Raw genomic sequence first — 17,988 nt, forward strand, 5'->3', positions numbered from 1 at the left:
CGAGTTCGCACAAATATCGCAGTCATGAGTGCGCAGTCCAATTTAGTGCGCTGCGATTAATATATGGTTTTTGAAAATACTGTATTTCAACTTTTTGAAGATATTTCTGGTAAAAATTATCAAACTCCCGAAACAAACTCCTTCAATTAATTGGAATGATGTCAATGATATTCAATAATGAAAAATAATTCGTGAATTGATTTGTTCATTGATTTGATTACTTGAAATAAAAAATGTGTTTTTTTATCAGAAAAAATGAAGCTTGACAGAAAACAACTATTCTGCTAAACAGTTTTTTTACAACACCAATCATTTGGTTTTGAAACGATTTATTGAAAAAATTTGTCAGTTATTGAAATTGGATCATATTGAATTTCTATGTTCAGATTTTTCTACATAATTTTTTTACATATGTATGATACTGAAATTCTCTGATAAAAAAGTGAGAAAATTCATTACATAAACTATAGTAAGTTTTTATCACAGAAGCATTTTGTAATAGAGAATAATATAAAATGTATGCAACTTGTTTAAATAGCAGGTTTTTGATTAAAATTAGAAACATAACAGGAAACACGATCTTTTACCCCCTCTCCCAAACCAGATTATTTGTCAGGATGCAGAGGTAACCTTGGTTCTAAAGCACACATTCATTAAATACATTCCTTTCTTTTTTTCTATTGACGTGGCCGGCGCCGTTATTGATGTTCCAAGAGAGAGCATCAGTTTTATACATTGAGAATGTGCTGCTAATCCCAAGCGCCTTTCTTTTGACTTCTGTGCGAAATTGGTGGCCTCGGTCAATCACTTAGTAGCAATGATTGGTGACGTGGCGCTTATTCTATCGAACCACACCAACAATCGTGGATTTCGAAATGTCTTTTTTCATTGCAAATCATTAAAAAAATTCAATAATTTTAATTTTTTAAATCTGTCATTAAAACAGTTTTTTTTTGCATTTCGGATTCAATGGTTTGAGATGCTGAAAGCTTTCAATGGGAACTAGTAGGAGTTATGAAAACAATTTTTAAGGTTCATCGTAACACTAGTCAAAAGTGTCTCCCAATCAATTCCTTCAACCCATCTCCCAACCAAAATTGTTTTGCTAGGATGCAGAGGTAACCTCGGTCTTAAAGCACAAAATAGATTTTTCATCCTTTTCTCTTTCTTCCAATCTATCTATTGACTACTAGGACGTGGCCAGCGCCGTAATTGACGTTAAAAGAGAGAGCATCAGTTTTGTGCAGTGTGAATGAGCTGCTAATCCCAAGCACCATTTATTTGACCCCTGATTTAGATTGATGGCCTCGGTCAATCACGGAGTAGCAACCATTGGCAATGTGGAATTTGTCTACTGAGCCACGCCAGCGACCGTGGACTTCGAAGTGATTGTTATCATAATATGTTTTTGGAACAAGCAATGCATACATTTTCTACAACCATGCACTTCGGGTTTTACGGTTTAAGGTGGATGTGAGTAGTTAATCAAGCTAAGCTAAGCTAATCAATAGAACTTTTATTTTAGAATCATGTTTATTGATATGGTTATGAATATCCATCCAAAAATACTTGTAGATCTTATTGTTCTGGTTGTCTTCACCGGCATCTCCACAATTGATGCTGGCAATAAATTTAGATCTGGCAACGCTGTGATGTCTATCAAACTTCTTAGCTCACCGATGAATAAATTTTATTTTTTTACAATAATATATAGGTAAAGGATATTTATTTTCGAATTTCCATTAGTTAATCAAGACCGGCAAGTTTTGGTTTAAGCCGTTCTTCTTCAAAAACCTTTTTTTGGACATTTCCATCACACGAGTGAATGAGATGGAGTACGCGAGATCACAAATCTATCGATCCGATACGAATAAAAAAAGAAACAAAAACACTTGTGGAGACTGTAAAATGCACATGGAGGATGATTTTTCGAAACGAAAATTTGAAAATTCAAAGCTTTAAGGAAACTTCACTTCTGGAATTCACCATTCGATCAACTTCACTTTCAAAACTGTACCACTAGGAAGAATTTAACGCGAAAATTTACAAAAATCACAATTGAAAATACAAATTTGTGACACTTTCAAAAAATTACGTGTGACTTCAACAAGGCTGCCAGTCAGTCTCCCCCGAAGCGATTTCTGTCTAAGTTGAAGAAGATGTAAGTTTTGAAACTTCTTTCGATTGAGCCGGTGTCAAATTCACTTACGGATCAGTATATTTCACGCCTGAAAGCTAAGGTTGTTCTAGAGAATGAGAAATTCAAGTTTACTACCAAGCGTACAAGTTAATACTAAGGTCGACATGGACATTTTGAAAAATCAGGTGCTTCCTTGGATTCAGAAAATCCTTGGTGAAACCGAGAACATTGTTTTCCAACAAGATGGAACCCATGCCGTACCTTGTAACGGATTCAAACTTGGCTGAAGGAGAATATGAAGTTTTAACCGAAGGATTTTTGGCCTCCGAGCAGTCCGGATTTGAAACCTTTACAATTTGATGAAAAGAAAACAAAATGGGAAAAACGCGACGGATAACAAACGTCGAATGACAAATACCGGAACGACTTTTCATTTGAATTCCTTCAATTTATGAAAAAAGGTGGACATTGCACCTTTTTGAGTTTCTTATTAACAGTTTAATGAAATTTGAAATATTAGATCCATTTCAATTTGTAGAATATACTTATGATAAAATATACAATTATCACGGAATAAACATCCGGAATAAAACCTCGTTGAGATTAGACCTTAGATATTTTCATACTATGTACAGATGGCGTCTGGTTGCCCTAACAAAAAACCATTGAATAAGAAAAAGACGTTCTTCTTTGTCCGGGACTCACGGGAACAATGAACGGTGAACATTGGGAGGAAAATTGAAGGTCGCCCTGCCCGGATCCCAGATGATAGAAAGAAAAAAACTACACTGGGGATGCGAACTAACGGATTTCGGAACTCGCATTTGCCAATTCTGTCCCTACTATTGTAGTTTCGGAGGCCAGAGGGAAAATCGATAAGCGTGTCAAGGTTTAGAAGTGTCAATACTATCGAGTCGATTATGCTGAGCTGATAAAGGTGCGTTTGATTGAGATTTGTACTAATCACGATTTCAAGGGCTTGAGAATTGAATTCCCATCCTAATGCGGTTGAGAAAAGAATGCTAAGAAGATGACAACGCCGCAGACAGAAGTAATAATTTGCAGACTCCGTAGTAATTGCAAACGTGCGTAGTACGCGAGCTACTCAACGGTGACTTAGCGGCTACTCTTGCATTAAGCGCTTAGTATGGTTCAGGCTAGAAGAGCAAGTGGCACTTGTATGCAGACTAACTTGTCATGCGAAAAAACAAAACAAACACCATATTCGCTCGGGCGAGATTTTCAGACGGAAAACAGATGGGCGCAGAAATTTTTGCCGCCGCCATAATAATAAAACTACTACGGACTCAATGTTTCGTTTTGTCCGGATCATCACGCGTGATGCGAACATTACAAAAAATGTACAAAAAAAATTCGCTAGACGTAGCGTCTCATGACGACACTGTTGAAAAGATACATTTTCCAAAGTCCTACAAAATACAAGAAAACTTTTTTTTACGAATCTGTTACTATGTTGAAATGAAAATCTTAACTACATATGTCCAACATTCACTGAATAAATTTCTCTTATTTTTACTGTGCTCTAGAATTTTCCAGCAGAAAGATGACTGTCACCAACTGCACAAGTTGAAGGTCCCGTTGGCATTCGTCATATTAGCCACTTGTTAGGACGAAACGCACAGTTGGCAACGTGGATTAACGTACAAACATACTTAGCTCAACTCCTAGATGTAAGTTACTATACTTGCTTACCAAACGAATACGCCACAGCCGATTGTCTGGACTTTTACTCACACGCTAAAAAGCAACTCAAACGAAATTCACAACCCAAGTGTAAGTTTTACATCTTTAGTAGTGCCGTTTGTCATTACAGCTTCTCATTATTTTCCGGGCACGCTGCTTTGATCGCGAGATTTATTGTGTGAGGAAAATGTTCACATGTTCCGAATTAACCCTTTTGCGGACCAATTATGAGTGAACGATCTAATCAACTCAACCCAGACGATCAGGGTTACTTGGAGGGTTGAATTAATGAAAAAAAGGGAAAATGTTTGTCATATTCTCATCGTCGTTACAAATGAGTAAGTACTATCTGCCACACTATGATTTTGTTTTATCCTTGGATGTTTTTCTAGGATTTACGGAACGTGTCTCGCCGCATACAATTAGGTTGGCATGTTAGGAACAGAATCGCTAATCTGGAACACGATCACGCTTCGCTACAATGCTGCTAAATGGTGTGCAGAAATTCCTATCCCGAAATAGAATACATTATTGACAGACTGTTTTTATTTTTTAAGGATATTACCTTACCTTACCTTACTATCTTACTGATTTATTCTATTGAAAAACAAGTTTTGTTGAAGAACAATGAAACTTTTTTAATTTAATTTATTTTATTAAAGAGGCTTGCTTGGTAAATTCGCCTTTCGATTAAACTTGAGACTTAAAAATGAGGTCTATCATTCATTTTATTTCATTTATTTAGAAACTTTATTTATTTTCAGCATATCCTTCATCTTATCCCTACATCGTTGTCGAAAAAAATCTTTATTGAAGCAATTTTAGTTTCTTGTCTTTCTGTTGTCTTTCTTTCTTGATATCTCATGTTTCTCTAATATTTTCCATTACCTTATAAATGTGATGATTTTCAGATATACCAAGATGAACACAGAACATTAGGTTTGATAAAAAAAATTAAATGAGAGTTTAAATTTTTTTATCGGTTTCGTAGCAGCCTTGAAGGGTATGAAGTGTTCGTAATGAAATACAGTTGAAAGCAATGAATACTTTATAAATCCTGTAATACGCTGTCGTTTGCATAAAAAATCTTATGAATTTAAAATTCGTGTTTGGGTAAAATGGCTCAAATAAGTAGACTATAAATGATCCACAGAATTCCATGAAAAGTTTGAGCTACATCGGACTACGGAATGGCGCGCAAAGAGCCTGAAGTTTACAAGTAATTTTTGGACATTTTCTTCGGCCATTTTAGTCTGGTCATGGTCTCAAATTATCGGAAAAGGATAATTTATATACATACATACAGAGATACAAATACATATTTAATTAAGACCAAGAATCGGTATATACCGATTACCGATTTCAAACCGATTTTTAGGAATTCTATCCAAACATCAAAATTAGCTTTACTTTACTAACGGACTCACCCTCACCTAGAGGATTTGTTGAGTTTTGCTTAGATAAAAGGTGTCAAAATGTTATACAAACTTGAGGTTTGGTAAAATACTTCTGAAAGTTGACCGAATCGGCTGAAGTAGAATGGGTATTTTGGACAGATCAAGCATTTCTAGAATCTGAAGATACTAGTGTTTGAAGTATTCTTAAGTCCACCCTGACGGACAGCATGCAAAGAATCCCTGAGTACTAAAGTCAAAAAAATATTGATAAAATGTTCAATCTTTGATCTTCACAGGCCGTTTGAAAAATTTCCGATCAAAGTTATGTCGTTTATGTTTGATTCGTAGATTATTTTCATTACTTTGGCCATCCTTTGTTGATCAAAATAACTGATTTGATGATGTTGAATTCATTCTGTAGGTATTTTTTTTAAAACTTTGAATTGACGTTTCGAATATAATTTTTTGAAAACATCTAAAATATTTATCAACAAATAAGCAACTATGTTAGGATGTACACAGTGTATGCTTTTTTATATGCACCTCACCGCCCGACACGACAGCAGATAACGTTGTACAGAGGATGTGTGCGGATTCCAACACTTGGCATGCGGTCAGCGATGGGTTCACCCGGACCATGACTGCCCTGCAGAGGAGCTGGAACCATCGGCAGTCCGCGAACGGTGTAGGATGACTCCATCGACGGGGAGCATCTGAGTAGTGTGCGTCCGATCCCTTGATCGAAGCTACTAAGAGAAGGCAACATCTTCTGCGCCGCGAACGTGTGTAGGATACCCCAATGTCAGGGGGTATCCGAGTAGTGCCGCTTCCTAAGAGGGAAACTGCGGGGATAAGACTTTACCTTCCTCGTAGCGGACCTCGAGGGAAGAGGGTTAACCACCGTCGGGGGATACCCACGGGTAGAGAGGATCTAGATGCCGGGCGAGCCTCTCGAGTCGGAGTAGGATGTCGTCACCGTCGGGAAACATCCGAGTCGTAGCGTTCAAAGTCCCGAACGTGGGCCGTGACAGGCGCGAGTCCAGGACAAGCTGCTCTCGATCTGGCACACAACGGACAGCAAATCCGCGGGCCAAAAATCCTAGGGTTGCCAGCCAAGGGGGATAAATAAGACCGGACAACGGTCGGAGTAGACTGACTCCATCGACGGGGGGCTGTTGAGTAGAGTGCGTCCGACCCCACGGTCCGAAGCTACACCTTCGGGGAACATCCGAGTAGAGCGGTTCTCAACGACAGAAGCTGCAGGGATAAGACATGACCTTCTTCGCAGTGGAAATCGTTAGGAAAGGGTTATTCCACGTTCGGGGAATACCCACGGGTAGAGTGGCTCTCGATGCCGGGTGAGCCATTCGAGTCGGAGTAGGATGACGTCTTCGTCGGGAATCATCTGAGTCGTTGCGTTAAGTCCCGCGCGTGTGCCGTGACAGGCGCGAGTCTAGGATAAGCTGCTCTCGATCAGGCACACGACGGGCAGGGTGGCAAACTCGAACCCTGAAGATAAGAGGTCGGGCCTCGAGTCGTTAGAGGAGAGGTCAGGCCTCAAACCTTCGGGCGGAGAGGTTTGTGTGGTAAACCCCGAATCATTATAACAAGAGGTCGAGTCTCGAGTAGTTAGAGGAGGGATCTGGCCCCTTATCAACAAGAGGAGGGGTACAATTGGTCACCTCGAGTCATTGCGAGGAGAGGTCAGATTTCAAGTCGTTAGAGGAGAGATCGGGCCTTGAATCGTGCAGAGGAGATGTAAACTTCGAGTCGATGCGAGGAGAGGTCGGATCTCGAGTCGTTAGAGGAGAGATCAGGCCTCAAGTCGCGAAGAGGAGAGGTTTGTGTGGGAATCTCGAGTCATTGCGAGGAGATGTCGGTTCTCAAGTCGTTAGAGAAGAGTTCAGGCGTCGAGTCGTAAGTATGAGAGGTTTTGCTGAAAGTGGTCTCGTTAATGGAGCGCATTAGCGCGAATAGACCTATTGAAGCATAGTGTACTAAACAGTTCGAAGTGGGAACCAGGTCTGCGGCCCCAGGTGGACTTTATGGCTTAGGGGTACATAGTATCATGAGTCGTACAATTGCATCCATAGACCCAGAGTAGCATACTGGGGGGACTCGGTCGCTCGCCGTGCCCTGGAATGCAATCCGTAAAAAGGATCAAATAAAAAAAAACACCTCAAATATTTGTTTTTATACCGATTCCCTACCATACCATACCAGTAAAAAAGTTTTGGGGACCAAATCCTACAAACTAGTTATGGTAAATATTGTGTTTAATTTTTCTTTTAAAGTTAAGCGATTGAATACAGAATATTTGAGTTATGCTTCACTGTTGGCGAGCGAAAAAACGAGGTATCTCGCATTTGGCCCGCAATGTGTTAAGTTGAAGTACATTTAATTTTTTGTCATAAACTATTTTAGCATGTTCATTTCAATATAAAAGCTTAGTACCAAGCACACAATTATACTATTTCCTATTTTTTTCCAATTCATTGTCGAAACCTTGAATTCCTAAAGAGGTTTTCAACAGTGAAAAGTTAATAGATTTTCACTTTTTTTGGGCGAAGATGAAAAATTTCAATTTCAAGACTTCGAAATCGTTTATTTAAATCATCAAATTAAATTTCTTTTTCAAGTTTAATTAGTATAAAATTCAGGAAAAATATTCAGTTAGGCTTCCGCTTTTCCAAATCCGAATTGCCGGGCCTTACGCTTAACCCCTGCCATCAGATTTTGTACAGCCACTTTGTCCACCTTCTTCGCCTGAGAAAGCCAGTTTGCCTTGAACTGCTGCTCGTCTTTAGCAGTTTTTTGGTCTCTTTTAGGTTTCGATTGACAATAGCCCAGTATTTCTCAATTGGGCGGAGTTCTGGCGTGTTGGGAGGGTTCTTGTCCTTGGGAACCACCTGCACGTTGTTGGCGGCGTACCACTCCATGGCCTTTTTACCGTAATGGCAAGATGCCAAATCCGGCCAAAACAGTACGAAACAATCGTGTTTCTTCAGGAAAGGCAGCAGACGTTTATTTAAACACTCTTTCACGTAAATTTCTTGGTTGACAGTCCCGGAAGTTATGAAAATGATGCTTTTCAAGCCACCGGTACAGATGGCTTGCCGAACCAGATATTTTTTCGCAAACTTTGACAGTTTCATGTGCTTAAAAATATCTAATAGCTTTCCCCTTCCTTTTGCCGTATAAAACTGCTGTTCCTTAAGCTGCTTGTAGTCGGCTTTGACGTAGGTTTCGTCGTCCATTACCACGTAGTCAAACTTCGTCAGCATCGTCGTCTACAGCCTCCGGGATCGCGCTATGGCCGTCGTATTTTGTTTATCATCGCGATTTGGAGACACTACCTTCTTGTGAGTCGATAGTCCGGCTCGTTTTTTGGCTCGATGCACGGTTGTAGACGATAAACCCTGCTTATTTGCGGCAATTCGGAGAGAGGGTTTCGCTTGAAACTATCGGCAACTCTCTTTGCCGTCTTAGCGGCTTCCGGTTTTCAATTTCCCCTCGATCCAGACTTCCTGGCTGTCGACAAACGTTCCTTAATTACATTTGTAACGGTTGATTTGACAACTTTCAGCGATTTTGCCAGCTTTGCGTGCGAGTAGCTCGGATTTTCACGATGCGCGAGCAAAATTTTGATACGCTGCTCTTTTTCCTTGGACGGCATTTTGCCAACTGAAGAGTGAATTCCAAAATCAAAATAGGAGCGTCAAGTTGATATTGACCAAATTTTGACCGTACCACCTTTTATGTTAGAGTTAGTTGTTTCATTTACAACTGAATTTTGTCATGTCTTGTCATGTCTTATCATGTCTTGTCATGTCTTGTCATGTCTTGTCATGTCTTGTCATGTCTTGTCATGTCTTGTCATGTCTTGTCATGTCTTGTCATGTCTTGTCATGTCTTGTCATGTCTTGTCATGTCTTGTCATGTCTTGTCATGTCTTGTCATGTCTTGTCATGTCTTGTCATGTCTTGTCATGTCTTGTCATGTCTTGTCATGTCTTGTCATGTCTTGTCATGTCTTGTCATGTCTTGTCATGTCTTGTCATGTCTTGTCATGTCTTGTCATGTCTTGTCATGTCTTGTCATGTCTTGTCATGTCTTGTCATGTCTTGTCATGTCTTGTCATGTCTTGTCATGTCTTGTCATGTCTTGTCATGTCTTGTCATGTCTTGTCATGTCTTGTCATGTCTTGTCATGTCTTGTCATGTCTTGTCATGTCTTGTCATGTCTTGTCATGTCTTGTCATGTCTTGTCATGTCTTGTCATGTCTTGTCATGTCTTGTCATGTCTTGTCATGTCTTGTCATGTCTTGTCATGTCTTGTCATGTCTTGTCATGTCTTGTCATGTCTTGTCATGTCTTGTCATGTCTTGTCATGTCTTGTCATGTCTTGTCATGTCTTGTCATGTCTTGTCATGTCTTGTCATGTCTTGTCATGTCTTGTCATGTCTTGTCATGTCTTGTCATGTCTTGTCATGTCTTGTCATGTCTTGTCATGTCTTGTCATGTCTTGTCATGTCTTGTCATGTCTTGTCATGTCTTGTCATGTCTTGTCATGTCTTGTCATGTCTTGTCATGTCTTGTCATGTCTTGTCATGTCTTGTCATGTCTTGTCATGTCTTGTCATGTCTTGTCATGTCTTGTCATGTCTTGTCATGTCTTGTCATGTCTTGTCATGTCTTGTCATGTCTTGTCATGTCTTGTCATGTCTTGTCATGTCTTGTCATGTCTTGTCATGTCTTGTCATGTCTTGTCATGTCTTGTCATGTCTTGTCATGTCTTGTCATGTCTTGTGATGTCATATTTTCGTCTTTCTTCTTTTTGTCATATCATGTCATCTTGTTATTTCTTAATGTGTTATGTCATATGTTCGTCTTTTAAAGTCTTCTCTTTCCAGATCAGTTTGAACAAATGTTATGCTTGTTTTAGCTCTGTTCTACAAACATTAACTGCATAATCCATCATAATTCCTCAGGGCCATATAATGGCTTGTTTGAGCGCACGGTGTGGAGCTATTATTAAACAATAAAATGATAATTTATAGCGCACCCGGTGGAGTTGTTGATGCGTCGCGGCGTGCCTCTTTTTCCCCCAAGGCATCGGCGGCGGTTGTGCGTTGTTAGTATTGCGGTGTGTGGCACGAGTTGGTAACTCACCCTCGAGGAAGCTAAACCATATTCCTCACCTCGCAATCATTGGATGCTCTTGTGCCTTTATTTTTCTCAGCAGGAGTCACGCTGGTAGGAAGCAGATTAGGCGTAAGTGATTTTTTCTTCACGGGTGAAGGATGATTCATTATAGATGGCTCTTATTTCCTTCGAGTCGCTTATTAGCTGTTGCTGCTGGGCTGGGCGTCAGGGATTATGTTTTATTAATTATAAGATTAGGGTAGCGGCAGTAGCGTGTGGAATATTATTCCGTTGACTGGCGGAGCATAAAAATTCGAACCCACAACGATATCATCTTCCTTCTTAGTCTATGCGAATCATTAATAAACAAAAAGCGAAATCACACACACAAAATCCATTCGACTAATTATGAGGAGACAAATAACTGTCGCGTCTTATTGAGGACAGAAAACAAACACGGTTGCAAACTCGTTTCCGACCTCCCTCTGGCAATTCGGAGACGGACATTGATGAGTGTTCCCAGGAGAAAACCGAGATTCCAAACAGCAGCATATAATATATATTTGATAATAACCGTTGATTAGAGTTAATCTCCCACTGCGAAATATGCTACTGGAACCGAACAAGATTCTTGTTTCTCGATTTCTCGGGAATAGATTCTGACCGGAGAATTTCCACGGAAGGCGAATGGAGACAGAAAAAATCACTTCGCCAAGTTCCTTTCCTGATGTGTCCATACCAATAAATACCACGATTCGGAAAGGAAATACTATAAAAAAATGGTTATGATTTGATTTGTGCACCCTCTGTCCCCACTTCTTTTCCTCAAGGTCTGGTCCATTAATTGTTTCTCGATGGTCGTTGAAGTTTCTTGTTTTTGGTTTTTCTTGGTGAACATATGGTTCATAACTGAAACGTTAGCGACAAGCTATTCATCAGAAGGCAGACGTCGCCGACCGTCGGCGGCCAAAGACGGATGGCGGTCTTTTTTGTGGCCGCGTTCCATTGCACCCATTGCTACTGGCAAGCAAGTCTCCCACAGCTGGAATTCCAAACATTCTCCCGAGAAAGGGTATCGCAAGGAATAGGGTGACCAAATTTCTACTCCTAAATTGAAATTGGAGTTCAATTTGGAATATAGAAATTCATCACCCAATCTGAAGACATATTTCGGAATGCAAAACCTAAAATTAAAGCCATATTTTCAAATGACGTATAATCAAACATACAATTTTCGTTCGAATGAATTCCTGACAACCCTGCCAGTCTGATCAGTCAGTAGGTAAATTGTTGAAATAATTGGAACTTCTCGATCTATGTTTTATCATAGAGGACCACAAACTAGAGCTCCAACCATAATCCGGAATGCTCCAACAAGGAAGACTTATGGGTAGCGCGGGTACTTAAGAATAGCTCTTCTGATTTGAGCGAATGGTCATCATTATTGAACCTATGTACAAATACATATTTTCTTGGCCCTTTTGGCGTTCCATGGGTGGCGGCGTCAGTCAGTCAGTCTGTCAGCCAGCAATCTCACAACAGGCGATCAAACGATGATATACGTCATGCTCAAGAGCGAAAAATATCGCTAAAAAATGTTTATGCATTTTGATTGCCCCACACACTCACTCAACTTGAACATGCGGCTCGAGGAGGTCCCGGAAAGTCAAAAGTCGGAGCCTCATTTCGCTACCACCGTTTGACGAATGGCGACGTGGCAGCGGGCAATCACCATGTGATGTCATATTTTAAACGACGATGCTGAATCGTCGCGGCCGGACTGGCAACATGATTTAAGGCGCCCCCTAAATCGTATCTCGGGAGCCAGTCCCTTGTTGAGCCTACGGATTTCCTGGAACGCAATGATTATGACGTATAGCCGCCCCGAATGGAATGGACCTAATTTGACCGGCTTACCGATCGATGATGGAATGGTTCTGCGGAGGAATTTTTTGGTCCTCATTTGGAATGCGCCTGACGCCAGCCGCAGCGGTCGGAAAAATGTTGGAAGTTTCGATTGGACTGCATATGATTCGGATATCATCGTTTTTGTACAATTTTGTTTGCGTGGTCAATCAGACTGTTGAGGGCTTTGTACTGATGGGAAGCTCAAATACATGTATACATACATCTTTGGGTGTATGGTTGATATACAGGGTGTTCCAAATCAAATTGCATCATAGTAAAAACGCTGTAAATATTACTTATTTGACCAATTCTATTCAAACTTTCAGACAATAAACTATTAACCATTTGTGATCTTTTGGTATCTTTACTTAATTCCAGTTCATCGTAGTTCCGTACAATCGTACTACCTAATGGGTAATAAAGCGTTTGTAAAGTAATGCAATTTTATGCGGGACACCCTCTAAATTATTAGAACGGGTAAACTGCACTGGCTGAGCCACAGAGCGGGAAATTAATTGGAAATGATTAATGTGGAACTTAGATATCTTAAAAATAGTTTTTGTTGTGAGATTTTTTATACATCTTCTTTACCGAGAACTGGATGATAATTTCAATTATTTATTGTTCCGATTAACTGATTGTAATTTCAATATACGAAAATTTCCGAAAAGTCTGACAGTGTTACTACAAATAGTTCTCATAAAATCATGTTTCAAGAGATAATTAAAGCTTATAATTTACAAATGGCTTTTCAATTAAGGATCGAAGAAAACCTAATGCCAATGCATAGGATTGTCAATATTTGTATTCTTTTATCAACCATTTGATGCAAAGTGTTTTTTTTAATAACACTAAGAGCAAGTTCACTGGTGTTGGGAAAAAGTGGTAGAAATTTTGACATTTTAAAAATTTTACCATGCAAAAATGTTTTCAAGATCTTGGGGCGTTGTATTTTTTTACAACATTGTTTCTATTTCAGCCGTATGTGATAGAAATATTGCTATTTTTGCATCACAGCATGCGAAAATTCAACACGTGTTGTAAAAAAACTAAAAGGTCACAGATCTTGAAAATGTTTTTGCATGGCAAAATTTTCAAAATGTGCCGTAATTGTCGAAATTTCTACCACTTTTTCCCAACACCAGTGAACTTGCTCTAATGAAAAACCAAATATCTCGAAACACGTGGGTATTTTTGGTTCATATATCGACAATAAACATTCTATGGATTGAGAGAAATTGATCCATGGTATTTTCATAACGATATGAAACTCTGTTATGTGTTGTGAGCCTACTTGATTGAATGACTCTACTAAATCAAAGCAATGGAAAGATTCCCCCGATTGATTTAATCAATCGAAAATGCTCAGTGAAGAAGATAGTAGTTTGCTATCGAAATACCGGTATAAGAACTTTTATTATACCGTGGTTGAATTAAATGGAATATTTCGTTTGCTTTGATTCAGCGATATTTAACTATACGGGTTTAATTTGGAAGAAAGTGGTAAAATGCAAAAATCTAATTTTTTTAAAAGTTGTTGTTGGAAAATTGCAACTAGTTCTTCAGAAAATCATGACAAACCATGACAAATCTGAGGTCCAAGAACGAAAATTTTGCATCGAAAAAAAGCAGGAGAATGTGATAATAAAAATTTGGTTTTTGAGAGAGCAAACTTTTGCTAAAAAGCTTTCTTCTCAATAAGTAGATATACATTAACCAAATGAGCTTTAATAAAAGTAAGTCACATTCTTAGCCTTTGATGTAAAAGACGTGTTATGCATGAGCAATCTGAAATCCTGTTCTTGGCTGGAATTTGTCAAAGGTTAGATTTAACGAGGTAAATTTCAATTGCGACAGTTTTCATTTTAAACTGCATTACACTAGTCAAAAGTGTATCCTGATCGAATCCTTTTTCCCCTTTTCACCAACCAATTTATTTGCTAGGATGCAGAGGTAAACTCGATCCTAAAGTTCAAAATTATTCTTTTGTCTCCTTCCCTCTTTTCAAATCTATCATTTGGCTACTGAGGCATGGCCGGCGCCGTGATTGATGTTCAAAAAGAGAGCCTTTTGAGTGTTTTGGACATTGTGAATGTGTTGTCAATCCCAGAGAATATTCAGCAGCTCAGTTTCAGATCACGAGGTAGTAACCTTTTCGATGATTGTTCGATTGAATCGTTCTGACACACCATTTTGCTGTGGTGTATACGCTGCAATTGGCTCAACCTGGATCTCTTTGGACAAGTAAAACTCCCGCTGGTCTTTGGAGCAATACTCTCTGCCTCGATCCACAGTCAGCTTCGAAATCGAATGTCCTAGAGCGACAGTTGCCATCGCTTCGTACTCTCGGAACCGTTGGAATACCTCGGACTTCTTCTTGAGGGGATACACTACTGCGAAGTGCGTGAAATCGTCAATAAACGAGACAAAGTACCGAGAACCATCCCAAGCTGCCGGTGTGATAGGACCACACACGTCTGAGTGAACTCTCTCTAAAGGTCTTGAAGCACGGACTCTTGTACCCGAGAATGGTTCTCGGCACTGCTTTCCAAGAACACATACATCACAAATGTCCAATTTACCTGGTTCCTCGGAAATACCTGTTACCATGTCGTGCTTTATAAGTGCTTGCAAATTCTGGATGCCCAAATGGCCAAGTCGACGGTGCCATAGATTACTGCTCACAGCTCCACACAAGTTGGCCGCCACAGTATCGAGGACCAAATCTAGCTCGTAAAGCTCGCCATGCATGGGCCATTTTCCGATCAGCTTGCCGTCGTACCACACAGTTGCTTCCGTTTTCTTGTAAGTAACGTCCAAATTTGCTTTCGCCATCTTTTTCACAGAGGGAAGATTTTCTCGAAGATCAGGAACAAACAGCACATCTTTCAGGACCAATTTGACGCCTTCCTTATTGACGCCCGTAATTGTTCCTCGATGCCAGGATATCAGCGACTGATCATCATTCGCCACATTTATGATCATCGGTGCCTTCAGCTTCGTAAGGTCGGCGAAACAGTGTTTCACGTTCACGAGGTGGTCCGTGGCCCCAGAGTTCAATTTGAAGGACACGACACCCGTCTCTTGTTCGCAAAAACTCCTTCCAGTCATTAAGGCTATCGCTTTACCTCCACTTGCAACATTAGCTTCAGCTCGTCCGTCCGACGTAAGCGTGATACGACAATCTTTGGCCCTATGTCCCTTCTTTTGGCAGGGTCTGCACTTTCCCGTGAACTTAACGAACACCGTCCTCTGTTTCGATCCTTGAAAAGCAGCAGGTGTTTCTTGGTTCGAATCTGCAACTCGGTCCGTTTTCTTTAATTCCTCTGCAAGAAGGCGCTTTTCAGATTTTCCTCTCCAAGATTTTCCAAGGCGGTAACTAATGGATCAAACGATTCGGGAAGAGTGGCAAAGAGTTGAACAACAACGTCGTTTTCTTCTAGCTTCGCTCCGGCCAACTTCAGCTGACGAATAAGGTCTTCGAAAATCTTCAAATGGTCCTTCGCTGACGATCCTTCAGCCATTTTCAGCTTCGCAAGTTGCTTTTGGATGAAGGTCTGCGACGAAACGGATTTTTTGGCATAAACGTTCTCCAGGCTTGTCCAAATTTCCTTTGACGTCTTCTTGTCCCGTACAAGGTCCGGCATCGTGAATGAACGAAATCAGCAAATACGTTGCCTTTCCGTCCTTCTCCGAGAACTTAGCACGTTCAGCCGGAACCACCGGGGAATCAGTCTTGACCACGTCCAAAAGATTCACCGATTTCAAGTAAGCTTCCACACTGAAGCGCCAATTGTCAAAGCCGGTACCCGAGAACTGCGGGATCCCGTGGACCGGATCTTTGCGTGAGTCGCCCATAACCTATTGATTCTTGATAATTGGATAAAATAAGTTAAACAGAATTTAACAGTGGAAAAGATTTATTAGCAGCTTGGTGGAGAGCTTAATGTAGACTAAGAAAATTTTCACGGTTGTTAATTCAAGAAAACTTCCGTTGCCATAGAGGTGACCAGTAACCAGCATTCTTCGATTGCCGATTATTGCAACAAGACCCAAGCTATTGTGTTCAGTAAAACCGGAACTATTGTGCCGAACGTGGCCTTAGTTTTTAGAGGAGAAGTTGTTGCACTTCCAACCTGAGTCGAGATCCTTGAAATTTACATGGACGTCAACCTCTCATGGACCCAGCCAGCAAGTGAATGATGTCATAGCAATGATTTTCGGTACCCTGAGAACCTTTAGTCGCTTCTCTTCCGTAGGGGAGAGTGGGAATACTTGATCCCTTTTCTTTTTTTCATCATATCTTTTTGGAAAAATTTAGCAACTCGCACTCTTTTACATATTCTGCCCGGAAGGAACGAAAAATACTGATTTTTCATCAATAACTTTTTTCATCACTAGCTGATTGTTTTTTATGGTTGATTTTCTCAAAGCCTAAGTTGAGACAAATATTTCACCCGAAGACTGTAACTCGATTGGATTTGAAACAGAAAAGTTATTGCGGTTCAAAGATTGTATTTTGGTCGAAAATTGTCGCATAAAACGCAATGGGTAAAAAGTACTCATTGCGTGTTGGACAAAATTTGCGGCCTTTGAACCGCAATAACTTTTCTATTTCAAATCCAATCGAGTTACAGTCTTCGGGTGAAATATTTGTCTCAACTGAGGCTTTGAGAAAATCAACCATAAAAAACAATCAGCTAGTGATGAAAAAAGTTATTGATGAAAAACCAGTATTTTTCGTTCCTTCCGGGCAAAATACCTCAAAATTTTATACACGTTTAAGACTTGAGCAATCCCTTCCTATGGTCAGATCTTCCTGAAACTTGGCATGTGACCTTCTGGTAAGTTAATAAATAATTTTGACTTCGAGCGAGTGAGATTTATCATGTTTCATTCTTCCTATACTATGATAAGTGTACTGCGGTTCGTTAAATTATTAAAAACTCCAAAAATTTCAGTTATGGTAAAGTAGCCATAACTTCTTCAATTTTCAACCGATTTTGATAAATAACCACTTGAAATCTTTGTTTTAAATTACCATTCAAGCGCAAAAGAAAATCAGATTTTTTAAGTGCTACCATCGAGTCTAAAAGTTTCGTTGAAACAAAATTTGCTCTAAAAAATGCGTTTTTATAATGCTACTATACTGTTGGTCAAACGCAAAAACAGTGTTCAAATGATCGATAGAAAACTTATTCTCCTTCAATATGCAAAAGAGGGATTTCAAATTACTGTTTTGCCGTCCGAGTTATTTTAATCTAAGTACAAGAACTTTTTTAATTTTTTCGAAATTTCATATTTGGAGCATAACTCAAAAACGGTTCTACTGAGATTTTTTTTAATTTCATTTTCGGATTCAGCGCCCGATTTTACATTGGAAATGACCTTCAGTTTACTGAGTTCAAAAATGCTGTAAACTAGTGTTATTTGTTGGCGATTCGTTAGGTATGATTCAAGTCGTTTCAGGAGTTTAGATTTGTAATTGTAATTTGAAAAGAAGCATTGGTATGTCTATGCGAACAAATGAACAAATGCCTTACTAAAGTCTGTATAAAGAGCTTCCACATGGTTGCCATTATCTATTGCATTCAATGAAAAGTCTATAAATACAATTAAATTAGTTGAGGTTGAACGGCCTTTGAAAAAGCCATGTTGCCTGTCAGTTATTCGGTTCTTAATTTGGGAAAATAATTT

Source organism: Uranotaenia lowii, chromosome 2, assembly GCF_029784155.1.
Source record: "Uranotaenia lowii strain MFRU-FL chromosome 2, ASM2978415v1, whole genome shotgun sequence".
In the NCBI taxonomy this organism is placed as follows: domain Eukaryota; kingdom Metazoa; phylum Arthropoda; class Insecta; order Diptera; family Culicidae; genus Uranotaenia; species Uranotaenia lowii.